Source organism: Epargyreus clarus, unplaced genomic scaffold, assembly GCF_041222505.1.
Source record: "Epargyreus clarus isolate Ecla_fem2 unplaced genomic scaffold, WU_Ecla_fem_2.2 ptg000009l, whole genome shotgun sequence".
NCBI classification, from domain to species: Eukaryota; Metazoa; Arthropoda; class Insecta; order Lepidoptera; family Hesperiidae; genus Epargyreus; species Epargyreus clarus.
The window spans coordinates 8,797,672-8,813,548 of NW_027332217.1; the positions used below are offsets into that span (position 1 = coordinate 8,797,672).

At 35.5% G+C, this 15,877-nt stretch overlaps 1 protein-coding gene across 1 annotated transcript in view; it reads left to right on the top strand.

The window, feature by feature from the left end:
* The window catches only part of sr (zinc finger domain-containing protein striped), a 39,694-nt gene that overhangs the window by 17,247 nt on the left and 6,570 nt on the right, over positions 1 to 15,877 (top strand). The window lies entirely within an intron of this gene.

Genomic DNA, 15,877 nt, shown 5'->3' on the forward strand with positions numbered 1-15,877 from the left:
TTCTCACATGTGTAAGATCACTGTTAGTAGCCATTTTTTTTAATTTTTCGAATGATCTGCTAATTCTATTTTCAAATTCTCTACCGACATAACATCCGTACCTAAAACCACGCCACACCACTAAGTAAGCGTCTTATTTCGCGTAATCACTTCAGAAAATCACCATGTTTATATGTCCAATCACTGTTAAAACAGGCCTCCAATATTGCACGATTATTTACACTTAAAACTTTAATAAAAAATTAAAAACAAAAATAATGGCGACGCAGTGGTGCCCGCGCGTCTCGGTGCAGTTCAAAGGCAAGCGATAACTGATCGATCTATTTAGTTTGTTTTCAAACATTAATGCAAAAAGAAAGAAAATAGAAATAGTACTTCCTGGTTTTGTCTCTTATACAAATACTAAGTTTTCGTTAAATTAATGCAATGGATGATGTCAATTTTTTTTCACACGCAGTGTTATTTTTATGTCTTAGGAATAAGGTACAATATGAAATTACTTAATTTGACGAATTTACACTATTGTAGTTTTATTACGTCTCGATTTATGAATTTTCTGCGATGCATTAATCTAAATATATATAACTCAAAGGTGACTGACTGACATAGTGATCTATCAACCCACAGTCCTAACCACTGGACGGATCGGGCTGAAATTTGGCATGCAGGTAGATGTTATGACGTAGGCATCCGCTAAGAAAGGATTTTGATCAATTCTACCCCCAAGGGGATAAAATAATGGATGAAAATATTACTTCGTAACGGGAGCGGAGCCGCGGGCAAAAGCTCGTATTAGATAAAGCGTGTAGAAAATCTGATAAATGAAAAAAAGTCTTGCCTAAATTAGTAAAAATATTTGATTGAAAATTTGTTTGGAGGTTTGGGAGATGGATAGGTTCATGTGGTTAAATTTATTGTCGTATTATAGTATCCACTCCTGTTTCTAGTGTGGGAAAATTGTAAAATATCATATAAAAGTTATGGAATTTTTTCAATTAATATGAATTTTATTTGGCGCATCAATGAATACGTGGTCATACATAATTTTCGTCCTCTGTATGGATGCCTTCATTGTGATCACGCAAGCAATTTATAAGAGAAGTATAAATGATTATAGAAAGAACAAAAGTAAATTGGTGTTCCATTATGTTTGTTTTGTTACCATAGAGTCACACACAGGACAAGTAACTCGAAGCGAGTGAATAGTTTAATTCACACATTTTTGTTGTGACGCTCTATTGTTTCTTCATTATCCATATTAAAACAAGTTATAAAAGCAGCCGTAAGCTTAGAGAATGAGCGTCGACCTGAAAATGCTTTTTCATCCAGATTTCAAATCACGTCAGAATTACAGTGCCTCTTTCTCATTGTCTTATATGACTCTTTCCCCGAGTCTCACTCACTAGTGATCGCAGGTATGCCTACAGTTAATGTCTGTCAAGCTCCCATTGCTCTGGCAAATGACACAAACATAAAAGCTTTGTAACCAAATCACAGGCCTTGTCACCGTTATTTCCTCCTGTGACCTTTAAGAATTAATCTTGTCTTGCACCTAAGCGAATTACAAAACCAAAATGTGGTTTATTGACCGCGAAGAGTAATTTTTTTCCAGCATATTTAGGTACATTAGGTACATTAGGCACATAGGTACACCCACACCTATTTCTACCTAATAACAGCAGTGTTAGGCGCTGCTGTGTTCCGTTTTAAAGGGTGTGGCAAGGGAGATAGACTTTTCCGAGGCGTTCCAGCTTAGTCCTCAGGGGCAGCAGCGCATCTGTGGCCGACCTCAGGTAGAAATATCTAATCCTATCGGAGGTTGATTATAGATGTCCATGGGCGGCAGTAGCCACTTACCATCAGGTGGACTGCATGCTCGTCTGCTACTCCTATATCATAAAAAACCTACTTAAGTTAATTTTTAGACGCATCCTGCAGCCCAAACGGTTTGACGGATTTTAACATATGAGGTGTTGTGGGATTCGTCCAAATTGTGGGAGTGACGTAGGCTTTATTTTGAAACAGTTTAACATTTTTAAACAGTGAATTATTTGTATTTTTAATGACTGTAAAAATTATGTTACTATTTCTACGCTACTCTACTGCATATCCATATCCATTAGGAGACGATCCTTATTATATCAGTTTAAACAAAGAGGATCTGACAGAACGAACAAGTAGTCCCAACTAATTGCTTTTACATGCAACGCTTAGCAATTTAGCACCACAGTAAATAATAACTGCGTAGTTCACTGCGCGATTCACATTAGCTGGTTCTGTAGGACTACCATGAGTTTACAAAAGTATTACTCGCTAGCGACTGCGTAAAATAAATGTATGAAAAATTGTACAGCGCCTCTAGTGGTTACTCGTAGAACTAAAATCCGTAGTGACGTAACTCGATACGTAAAAAACCTATCGAAATCAAATCGCTAGCTAATGTCATTATGATCTATTGCCATACAAATTCGGTCCCATGAGTCATTAATTTGACAGACGTTGTCAAGAAATACCGTAACGATAGTAGTTATGTTATTCACTAGCAAAATGACAATAGTTTTCTATTTACAATTTCTATAGTGGCGTTTCTATGCCAACTCATGGTAATGCTACTGGGCACTAATGTACTTATCATAAAATGTAATAGATTAGACAGTATTTGAAACCAGGGTTTGTCTATTTTAATTAAATTAAGTCCTGAAAGCGAACGTAGAAATACAATTTTAAAGAAATAGAAAAATATTATGCCTCATTTTAGAAAAATAATTGAAAAAAAATATTTAGGAAAAGATTGAAAGTATAATCAGAAAACGATTAAAAAACAATTTCAAGTAAATATCTTAAACATGTTGATATTATATTATGTGGATACATAAAATTAAAAAACAATGATCTTTCTTATAATTATTTATTAGGTAATTAGGTACGATCCTAATTCATTCTAAACAGAACAAACTTTTATAAAATGTGCAGTACTTTTATAGTATAGATACCATAAAAATATAAACATACAGTCATAATCTCAAATTACATTGTAAATTATTGCAAATTACTTTTATCCTTTAGCTCGTGCATACGGTTTAATATAAATATTATAAGCTTCACTAGATATAACTAAACACAAATATTATGCTTTATCATGATGTGACTTCAAAGTAAGTAGCCACTGCAGCCGGGTTTTGATTGAAGTAAGAGATTAAATCAAGACCTGACTTGAGCGCAAAGAAGACGTTCCTCAGATTATGGACGACAGATAAAATATAAAACGCTGTACGTAATACTGCAAAGTAACTCCTATGCCACTTACAAACATTATTTTTAAAATGTCAATAATATTTTTTTCTAAGTACCTACCGTCCTTCGTCTGTTATATAGAAACGATGTTTTATAAAAATAGTTTGATTTAGATAAATATGCTTCTGATTGTTATAATATTCATAATATATGTTAACTGATCTCTTGAAAATTAATCGTTTTTCAAAAGAATCAATGTAACGAAAACCATAGTAATATGTTTGCAACGAATACCTAATGAACTATTGTCTCTGCTACGTATGGAAATATGCCCAAGGCACATAAACAAATGAATAATATAAGTTATGAATGGTTCATTCACAGCCAACATCAATAAAGATACGGTTACATTCATGTTAATTCACAAAATTTACCTGAATGGCAGTAGGTGGTACAGCCATGTGAATTTTGTAGACAAAGACCGCTATACCGCAAAAACAGTACGTCAAGATGAGTCAAGAACTCGAGAAATATGGTATTTGGCGGCAGATGGCAGCAACAGACCGGTGTGTTGGCGGAGACAATACCTCTAATCCGTGTCGAGTTGAAACCTGCAGTCCTTACCTTGACTCCTACGCCTCACTGCTCCGATTACTAACCAACTAAACCTCGTCCGTGATTGCTGATCTACGCAACGTTGATATACGCACTTACACCTACACTAACATTACATTTCCCGACAACTTTCGAAATTGCGTAATACAAATCTAACACATGTCACTTTTCAGTGCCTCTCAATTAATTTAGGTAAATGTGGAAGCTTCACCTTTGCTAATCATTGCCCCAAAACCTTTAAGTTCGACTAACACTAATTTTAAATAAGTACCTACTACATTTTGTAAGTAAACTGAAGTCATAAAGAAAGTCGTACGTCGTGAAATGTGTATGAAGCGCTGACGGTACAAATGCTTGCAAGCACTTGTTCAAGTCACAGGAAACGTGTTATCTGAGAGGTGCGTGTTATCAGGCAGCTGTATTATAATTAGCGTTACTGATTTCGTTACGTTATTATTCATGAGGACTGGCCTCCGAAGTAATGAATGAACGGGCTGGCTTGCCGCCGCCCACGGCGCGTTCATTCATACGGGCCCTGCGCTCGACCAGCCTCTCAATGCGGACCTACTACACTATATGCCCCTTTATCGATCGACTTTACCGAAATAACTTATTACATCTTAACACACGTTCTTTACCTATATGAAAGTTAGGTAACTGTGCAAAAAGATATCGTTTGTTATGTTGTCGTGCTACAGCGTAACTAAATTCGTCAACTCCATATTTTTATTTCGTTAGAAACTAATAGAATACTTGGCGTTTCCTCGATTGTAACAAGTTATTTCATCTTAAAAAATAATTCTTTATTTTAAGACAGAAAAATAATACTGGTATTTACGTAATAACAAAAAGTTATAACTATTTAAGACATTCGTGAATATTTCACATTTAATTTTCCTATAATATCTTATACACAATCAGAAGTAAAAAGAGACTATTATGATTTTGTACAATTCTTATCTTATTGAAAAAATTACAATGTACAAAAATACGTGCCTGTAAGAGGCTTAAGATATTTATGAAATTATTATTCGTACCTCCTTAAATCTACTTACTAGGTATTATGTTCTTCAATACAAAAATATGCTACTGACATATTATTATACAAGTATAAAAATAAATAGAAAATTTATGAGAATAGGTCACCTTACGTTTAGTAAGTCTTTATTATTAAAAAAATATATAAGGCACGTAAAAATCACGATATCATTTATTAACTAACACCTCGTTTATGAAAAAACATTTCCAATTCAACAAGTGACCTCGCAAAGGTCAGAATCAAAACTAAATGGCAGAGTTGACGGCAAAGTGCTCTCTCATAGAGCGTCACCGCAGGAGTGGTTGTATGAATGAAAGAGCTTGGGGGGTTGGGGTGGTGGAGGGTGGGTAATAGGGGGTGTGGGTTTGCCGGAACGCGTTTCGTGGCCATGGCCGCGGGATGACGTCCGAGGTGGTAGAGCGCATGCGCGGATGTCAGGGTTCAAGGACGAGAGCGACGCATCGATCGCGCAGTCCACAGCTGCCTGGGTCCACGACAGCACGCCAATCGATGCCTCCGATGCCCCTGGCATTGGAACATCTGTAGTGACTCGTGAGCACTGGTCATGTTCACGGCCTTTGAAGCGACGAGCTGGAAGTTCTAGGGCAAATGTAAAGTCTATGTCGGTCTAGCGTAACGTACATGGAAATTGACCTATGAACTTTACTCCGCCTACACGTTGCCTATGAAATAAGAGCCTTCACAAAATAGGTCATTCAACGAAAATGTTGTAAATTTTCATGTGCATAATGCGTCTGTACATATACATTTCTATTGATAATATTAAGTACGAATATATGACATGTAATATGTAGATACTACACAGTTATACTATACAGCAGATTTGTGTTCAACCTCTATTCTACGTATTTAAAAAAACTGCAGATTTAATATGAGTGTTACGCAATGAAATTGAAAATTGCGTAGTGCACATACATATTTGTACGTGATAAGATGCATGAAGCACTCACAAACAGTGAAATATTATATACTTAGTTTCAGTGTTTTATGTGAGACCATGTTCACTAATAGAGCTCCAAAAGAGTCATAGAATATTTAACACTAGTCAAATCACAAGTTCATAATATTAAATATTTTAAAAGTCTACAACAAAGTTTGCATACATAAAAACTTAAGGAGCATGCATAAACACGTAAGCAAAGTAGCATTGGAGATTTAAGAACATACTTTGAGAAATCCTTGCAGATAGCTCAGAAAAGGATACCTAATGATACATTGTTCGAACGTGTAACATACCCACTATAGCTAGTTGTTTTCTGGACACGAGACGAGACTTGAGTTTTAAAAACATACTCCGAGCAATCCGGGTAGAAGATATCAAAGAAAAGGATACCTAATGATACATTGTTCGAACGTGTAACATAGCCACTACAGCTAGTTGTTTTCTGGACACGAGACGAGACTTGAGTTTTAAAAACATACTCCGAGCAATCCGGGTAGAAGATATACATTGTTCGAACGTGTAACATAGCCACTATAGCTAGTTGTTCTGGACACGAGACGAGACTTGAGTTTTAAAAACATACTCCGAGCAATCCTGGTAGATACCAAAGACAAGGATACCTAATGATACATTGTTCGAACGTGTAACATACTCAGTATAGCTAGTTGTTTTCTGGACACGAGACGAGACTTGAATTTATAAACATACTCCGAGCAATCCTGGTAGATACCAAAGAAAAGGATACCTAATGGTACATTGTTCGAACGTGTAACATACCCACTATAGCTAGATGTTTTTTGGACACGAGACTACACTTGAGTTTTAAAAACATCCTTCGAGCAATCCTGGTAGATACCAAATAAAAGGATACCTAATGATACATTGTTCGAACGTGTAACATACCCAGTATAGCTAGTTGTTTTCCTGACACGAGACGAGACTTGAATTTATAAACATACTCCGAGCAATCCTGGTAGATACCAAAAACAAGGATACCTAATAATACATTGTTCGAACGTGTAACATACCCACTATAGCTAGTTGTTTTCTGGACACGAAACTACACTTGAGTTTTAAAAACATACTCCAAGCAATCCTGGTAGAAGATACCAAAGAAAAGGATACCTAATGATACATTGTTCGAACGTGTAACATACCCAGTATAGCTAGTTGTTCTGGAGACGAGACTTGATTGCGCGCGTAATCCGCCGTAAATAAGCCGCGCGTGCGCAACGCTGATTACATTAACGACACGCACACAGCGATGCATCGGGCCGCTCGTCCTTGCAAAATATATAAAGCGCTTATGAAACACTTTATGAGGCTGCAACGTGAACCCGATCGACTAATTTCTTATTGCGTTTGCAAAACACTGATCGTTGTAACTTGTAACATTTATTTACGTTCCCTTATGTTTTATGCTTATTTTGCCTAATATATTACTCGTATTTATGCAATTTATAACAGTTATTTAATAACTAAAACAAAGTGTGCAAATTAAACGTGCACTCACATAGTAATCTTTCGACAAAACGAATTCTTCTACATCATGTTAATATTATATTTTCTAATATCGCACTATTCGAGCAAAATTTCATTTAATCACAACTCTATTTATTTATCCCATTCATTGTATTTTTGTGTCATACGATATTTAAAGTGTTTTTTCTTAGTTAGTCTTCCACATTGACACGTTGAAGTCCTGATTGCATGCAGCGCGTGTCAAATCGCGGCGCGCCCACGTCTCCTTCCTGCGTCTGTCGCGACCGCATTGTCGATAATGGCATCGTTTTGTACACTTAATCCCGAGTACACACACTCCGTCCCACAACAAACCAGTTCGTTCCTTTTATTGTACTATTCAAAGGGTTCCCTTAAAGTATTATTTATGTTAAGTGACAATATAAACGTCAAAAGCTGAATTCACCAGCGACGTGCCCTTTTAGCTCTTGGGCTCATCAATACTGAAAGGTCAAAGGTAATCGTTTGGCCAATGAAGAAAGTAGTTCATAGCGCATGCTTTTTGATACGAGTCGAGTTCAATATTTGACTCGTAAGTTACAATTATTTTTACAAGTATGACGTAAACGAATCGAAGATACTCTTACTACCATTCAATAAAAACGTATTTCTGATTGGATAACATTACCGATCATATTCGTAAACTTAGGACATTTCGCTACGCTAAATCACGTCAGCCAACTCCCTGTCATTTAAACCAGAAATCGTTCACATACACATGAAAATGTTACTGACTGTAGTGTGCGCGCCATTCATGAATTTCCCACCGCTTACAGAGCGCTGGTGTGGGGTAGGGGGGTTTGACGGGGAAAGGGGTGCCTCCCTAGTTATGAATGAGGCCATACGTCATTGTTATCGATCGGTCCCAGCTAAGGTTACCGCACAAGGGCACAGGCGCCGGTCATTCAACAGGTGCCCGTTGACGCACGACATCCTGGAGTTTTCCGCGAAACAAATTTTTATCACTTTTCCGATTACGTCATAGCAATTGATACCTTGATTGCTTTGAGTAAATGTATGTCATCGTAAACGCCACATATGATGCCTATACGTACGCACTTATAAATTTTGTTTGTCACGAAATAATTCAAGACACTTCGAGGTCTTTCTGTATTTTTTCTATAAGATTACAATGTTAAACTTTTGCAAAAATAATGTTTTTGGAGTTAAGATGCTATAGGTAGAACTAAGTAGATATTAAGAAGACGGAAGATGGAAATAAGACTCAAAGTATCTCATTTTATTAAAAAATATTACTCTTCCTTGTGTTTCACATACTTACTTACATCCAAGAAGTTTGGCTGTGAACACGAATATTTTGTTCAAAATAAAAATAGAAATGTCGCGACCGTTTAGTGAAAAACTAAGTAGGAAACGTATAACTATTTTATTTAATCAATTGATCTATAACCTTAGCTATTTGCATTTATTATTTCCTGTCGCTATATTTGCGTATGATTTCACAAAGCCACACTTGAAATGAAATCAGTGTTATATTCATTGTCGACGCGTGGTTTTGATATTAATCAACGAATTCGTTGTATTACTGCATTACGTGCTGGTCGTGCTAATTCAAATGTTATCTTAACATATTGAGTAGGTCACTGCAGTATTAAAATCTGTTAATGGTAATCGAACAAATTAAATTAAATATGACATTACATTTGTTTATTTATCCATTTATTGCATAATCATATTAAATAATGCTAAAAATGACAAACTTACCACTTGGTGGCAATTTACTCGTACTAATATACCAAGACTGGATAGCGCAGCAGATTTTAGGACCGGTAAATTGATTTCGGTCGATATTATTTTGTCGCCAACTTATTTCACACTTATATGATTGAAAAATTGACGACAAATATAAAAATCCGGCACTGTCCGATGGCATTCTCTACCAGTCAATCCTGCGTAGATGAAAAAGATGTTAAAGATGAGAAAACTTGAAAACTCTATATGCAATTTTTTTCACCTCAAGGTTTCAAAGTCGTGAAGCGTCAAATAGCAACTACTCTGATGTTATGAATGTCCATAAACGATGTCGTATATATTGCATCAGATAGCTATTACTTTTTAAAATTATAAATAATGTTTAAAATATTATGAGATTTAAGATTTTAAAGTCAGGTAAGTATATACCTACCAGATACGCGATATTAGTAAAATAAAAGGCCCAATAAGTGAAACGTTGCGAGTACTGGAAGTCAATTAGTATCAGACGACAGTTTGAATTAATCGTGAGAGGGGTCGAAGGGTGTTTGGCGGCGAATGACGTCACGCCGCCCGCTCTACCACCCCTCTTGCAGGAATTATCCGCGTGACGCACGATCTTTACGTGATACCTCAAAACATCAGTTCAGCTTACATTCATAAAAGATAATATATTCATGAATGTAAAAAATATTGTTTTAATGTTTCTACAAGTTATTTCAATTTTATCAACTTCTTCACAAATATTGACTCGTATTATTCATGTCTCTAAATTTGTTATTTGATATTTGATATTTGATTCGTTTTTAACACTAAGAATATCATTACTCATTATCCCAATTATTTGCGTTCATATGTGTTATATTTCATAATACTCGTAGCATTCAGATAAACAAATAAAAGAGATTAAAGAAAATCAAAAATATTACTTGGGTTCTACATTAAGTCACCTATAGTACCTCCTGCTATGAAGTTTAGTTTAGTTAATATTACAGATATATCAGTATATTTCAGCCACTTCAATGAATTATGGGGTATTAGCTAGTCCACCATATTTCATTCAACAAATTTTCGACTCATCTCAATGTTAACAATTATGATCGATTTGGTAGATTCTGTTTTGTTATGCTATTGTTAGGGAAACTAATGGACCGAGTTGTTTACGCTGAAAGGTTGTTTTGACTTCGTAGCTATTCCAAACTTTGAAACGTCCATAAACATACTGGGTACAATAATAATATTTTAATATGGTAAATATTGGGTGAATGGATTGTACAGTATTAATCATCTGGAAATATTGTATATGCAATATCATACCACACTCGTTAACTAATATTTTTCCCATTTCTGGACGAAGGTCTGCTGTCATAATGAGAGATGTTTAGGCTTTAGTGCGCCATGCTGGCCAAGTGCCGGTTGATAAACTTCCACACCAGTAAGATTTTTTTACGAATTATTTATTATGCGTATTTCGCTCACGATAATTTTCTTCGCCGTTTAAGCGAGTGACAATTAATTTGAAACGTAAATAACTTCGAAAATTAAGAGTTGCGTGCCTGGGTTTTGAACTTCGGACCTCTCAATTAAAAGGCCGTGTTTAAAACCACTTGGCTATCCCTGCTTCCTTGACATAACTCATTAGATAATTTACCACATTCATTATATGATATCCTAGAAATTAAAAATTCTCGCTCTATATGCAGAAATAGCCTATCGCGATCAAAGGGTGAATGGGGAGTTTCAGCGATTGCGTAATCCACTTTGATTACTATTATTGCCTATTGGTACCGTACTACACAATGTACGTATTTATAGTTTCAATAAAATTCGTCACAACATGATGCCCATGGATAAGTCGAATGTCGCATGCATTTATCTATGTAGCGCCTGCGTAAATGCATTACGTTAAACAGTTGAAGCATCGATTACATATCGCGATAAACATTTTAGGTTTCAAGTTTTGCTACGTCAGTGGTGAGTAATGAGTTTTTGTGAGATTAGAAATGTCGAGTGGTGGAGCAATTATAAGAGTGACAAGGGTGATGCGTGACGCGGGAGCGACGTAGCCGGTGCCAAGTTGCCAACATTGTTTTGCGATGAGAGGATGCTATTCGGCGCGTTAACGTCACGATGCGCTATTTTAACGCGCGTTATCGGTCATCGCGGCTCGCGGATAGCGCTTTCAACTCCACTTATTCGAGAATACTTTTCTCGCGCGCAAACAGTCGCTTCCAAATAACTAGGCGTCATTTCTATTATTGCTTTTTGTGACACTGGCACGTTTGTCTTTGAATACTTTTGCTTTATTTTCTGACTGGATGGAAGAATTTTAATTATATTATGACAATCTTACTACAGTCGTAGTAATTTAGAAAAAAATATTACGTTATTACAGTTGTAATGTTTTGTAAAATTAAATTAACTCATATTTATCTGTGATCACTGGGACAAATTTAGATGCCAATTTTTTTCATATTAATCATGATACATGATAATTATTTTCATTAGTGTCAGGATTTTCCTACTACTACAATTTTCCTCAATTCTCTGTCTTTGTCTTTCCAACATATGTTGTTTACTTTTATCACAGAGACTCACCTACCTTTATAAACATGATATCTAGCTCTATAATTATAAGACAAGTATCCGAATATATAAAATTTCAAGACGCTCGGTCATATCAAACAGTTACCAAACTGAACTACCCACACAAGTTTTATATGGTAAATCTACTTTTCTTCAAATGTCAAGCTATCCTTTTTTGGATCAAGACATAAGCAAACCAAATATTAGTTTCACGCTTATCGTTAGGGTAAAATTGAATTGAAATATATACCTACCTACGGAGCATATAAAAAACTAAAGTCCGTCCCAATATTTGATTGAACTAAACTGACAGATGCTAATGTCAAAATTAAAAATAATTACGTCAGCCACACGTTTGTAGTGATGTGGAAAAGTAGGATACGATCGGAGTATTCAAAACCATTTAAGTGTTTTAATATTAAAGTATATATTCATAATTATCACTAAGTGCTAGACATAGCTTTTAAACTATAGATTCGGATATTTACAAAGAGTTAATATTCGTTTATATTAATTAATATTTAATATAATCAAGATTATGTTATGTGGTGCTTAATGCTTATGCTAACTCTTTGCGTAATAATAAAGTCAGTTTCTTTATTGGTGTATATTATTTCAGTATTGTTGTTTGCGCACTAAATATGAGTACAGGATTTTCGTTATAAAGGTAGAGCTGTGAATAAAGATGCTTTTATAAAACTTTCACACTCAATTCACTTGACACTTAAAATTCATTTCTTAAAATGATTCACTAGAAACATATCAAGAGTAGGTAAGCCACATAAGTGTTGATGCGTCTATTCATAGGTCGGGTGGGATCGTCACCTAGAATTGCATTTGCAACATAATATTATCTATTATTAGTGGCGGTCCCGTCAGCGCTCGCCAAACGGCAGTAGGTCGCCATTGTTGGACGACTTTCTCACCAATAGGCCATCGTCGTGACAAGAGTGTTTACACGATGTCACATTGACAGCGATACGATTACAAGCCTCTGTCACTAACACGAGACACACACGTTGCAATCCAACTGTACAATGGATTTAAGTAGTTTGTTAGTAACAGTATTATGTTACACATTGCTCTCAGTCTAATTGAAATAAACAAACGAGATATTAGGAACATAGTATTGAAGATCATAAACATTAGTTCTCTTTAAATGCAGCATTCGTGCATTTGGACGTGCTTTTTCGCATTAAAGGAGTGCTCGTATTAATAGTCTTAGATTAAAAGCCTATCGCTTTTAAAAGTCTTGTAACGTTTCATTAAAGCCCCCTCAAAATGCTACAAATGCTGTAGCGTTTGCCCTATAAGCCAGTAGTAATAAATTTATTTTTTTATCGATTTCCTATTTTTTGTCGTTTTTTTTTTCGACCACGATCCATGTAACGGATCGAAGTATCGGTAAAGAAAATAATCACGTATCGTAAGTAACTAATTGCGTATTAAAATGATTTAAAATAGAATTGTTATCAATAGACTTAGTAAAAGTCTTCACTAATCACTTTCATATTTAGAACTCTAAGAACTTCCTAACAGCTAATAAACGTTTGTAAGAACGCGTGCGAACTAAAAATTGTGAACAGCCACCCACCGGAGCGACGGACCGTGGGAGCCAACTAGCCAATGTTTGTCTGCATCCTACGGGGATACTCGTAGTGACATGTCGCAAACATGACCCACTCAATAGGGGGCATTAACACCTTCGTATTTACCGATACAGATGAGCACGACATTAAGATGTGTACTCGAGTAGGTGGCTATCCAAATTATAACTTACTCAATAGTACTCTCGTTTTACTAAAACAACTTTACGGATTTCGTAAGCTTTGATTTGTAAACGGTTTTGGTTCAGAGGTCAAGTAACTGTACCTACCTATATTATTTTATAAACGTTATTATAGAGGTAATGCGTATTTTTTTTTAATACTTAGGTAACCTACTACTACATTGATTGATGAATATCGTATATATTATTTTAACGCATACTTAGAACTTAAGTATTTAATACTAAAGCATAGAGCTACCGATACAGCCCCGCATTGTATCTTTATATTAGTTTGTATATACCATAACAACGTATATCTTATAATCATACAATAATCCAGAAGAGACGAAACGGTTACCGATTAAAATAGACAAGGGATATTGAGGTAACGTGCAGAAATAGAACCGCCTCCGAAGTTCGAACCAAAAGTAGTCAAGTTAATTTTAGTGCGATCCTCGCAGAGACGTTTTCATCCCGTGATTCACCTGCTGAAAACTCGATTGTTCGTATTTTACGTCAATCGGTTGCGTGGTGTTTACGAGAGAAGCGCACGCGCCTCGGGAGCGTCAGCTGACGGCCAGGAATAGCCCTGACATCGCGGCCACGCTATGCCGCCTGCGCCCGCGCACCCACAAATAGCGCGCTATAATTAGACGCCGGTGAAATCGTGGGTTTGTTATTTTTCTTTATCGTGTCCGTTACGCGATAATTGGGTTAGCGGCTGCATGTGGGCCCGATCGGGCGTCGGCGTGTCTCGGCCACGGGCTGCCCCGCTGCCACGCACTCAACCCGATTGTCCTCGGAGGCGCAGCCTTATCGTACTATGCAACTAGTTGACGTGCAGTTCACGTTAGGCGGTCATTCGAACTTATTGACGTATGAAACCAACCCCAAATATTCTTTGACATTCTATGACAATTTAATTTGAAAACGCATATACGTTTCATCAATTCAGTATACACGCAACACCAAAGTTAATGGATTGTTTAAATAAACCGAACAGTAGATTATTATATTATTATTCGAAATAAAGTAGGACCTCAGTCTAACAAGAAACAAAGTTTTAACCAAATTGTGTAATTTATAGAAAAAATCGTAAATGACCCTACATTTATAAACTGATTTATAAACTGATTATAAAACACATTATATTAAAATAAACATTCCATTATGAAACAAGAGCCTACAAAATGATACGTACTTACCTATTTTGAAATTTAAAGTAAATCATAATAATTAAACCTACTCTGATAAATAATTAATTAGATCTGAGTAATTGCCTTTGCCAAGACCAGTTATTACCTATAAAATAAACGACGTACAATAAAATTATTCGCAGCAATAACCATTACTACCTATAATTAAAATTATATGCCCTAATAATATTATTAATTATATATAGATAGGTAGCTCTTTCTTCAATTCAGGATAAAAATAAATTCACACAACCAACGCACACTCAAAGTCTTATGTATACTGAAATTCAGTTTATTGCAGTGACCTGAATAAACACAAAATCATACCTTTGCTAGACCTCAAACATATATTAAACCCGAAGCAGATTTAGCCCTTTAACAGTACTCAAGGTTTGGATACTCGACCTGGATTCTCAATGGACTCTATTACGTAGAAGGAAGATACGGTAAATATTGGTAACCCACTATATTCTCACTGCTGTATACAGATCTCCGCTTAGAGTGAGGGATTTAGGATAGAGCACCGTGCTGGCAAAGTGCAAATTGGTAGAGTTTATATATCCTTGAGAACTTTTTTTAAAACTCTGTGGAGTGCAGGTTTCTTCACGTTATTTTTTTTCGCCATTTAAACATCTGATTATTGATTTCTAAATAAATTGAAATAAATAGACATAAAATTTCTAAAAAGAAAAACGGTATATATTCAATTTAAAAAATGCAGACTTTATATTAATTTATTTAAAATTCCTATGCTGACATCGTCATAACAATTACTTTACACCACAAATACATCCATTAACCCGTGTAACCTTAAATAAATGCACAATATTTCAAAGGTCAGTGATAACGTTACGATGATAAAAAAATTACTTTTAGTATTTCCGAACCAATCGCCCTAAGCCATCCAGTATAGAATTGCTATCATGTAAAATCGGAATTTAGCAAAAATACAACAAACAAAAGCATCATGTTTCCCCGCAATCTAATCATTACAGAATGGTATATTCGCTAGTAATAAGTAAAAAAAAATAAGATAATACCTACATATCAATTATAAAATAATAATTTGAATTAGTTACGTACCTAAAATTTACTACTACCCCGCTATTGCTAGTGCTTCAGAGTTCTCTTTAAAACAAATAGAAAGTAATCTAAGTAATATTGTAGTTGAACCAATTGAATATAAGTGTCTAATTCTATTTTTTAAGTACAGATTTTTTAATATTACCCACAAAATCCTC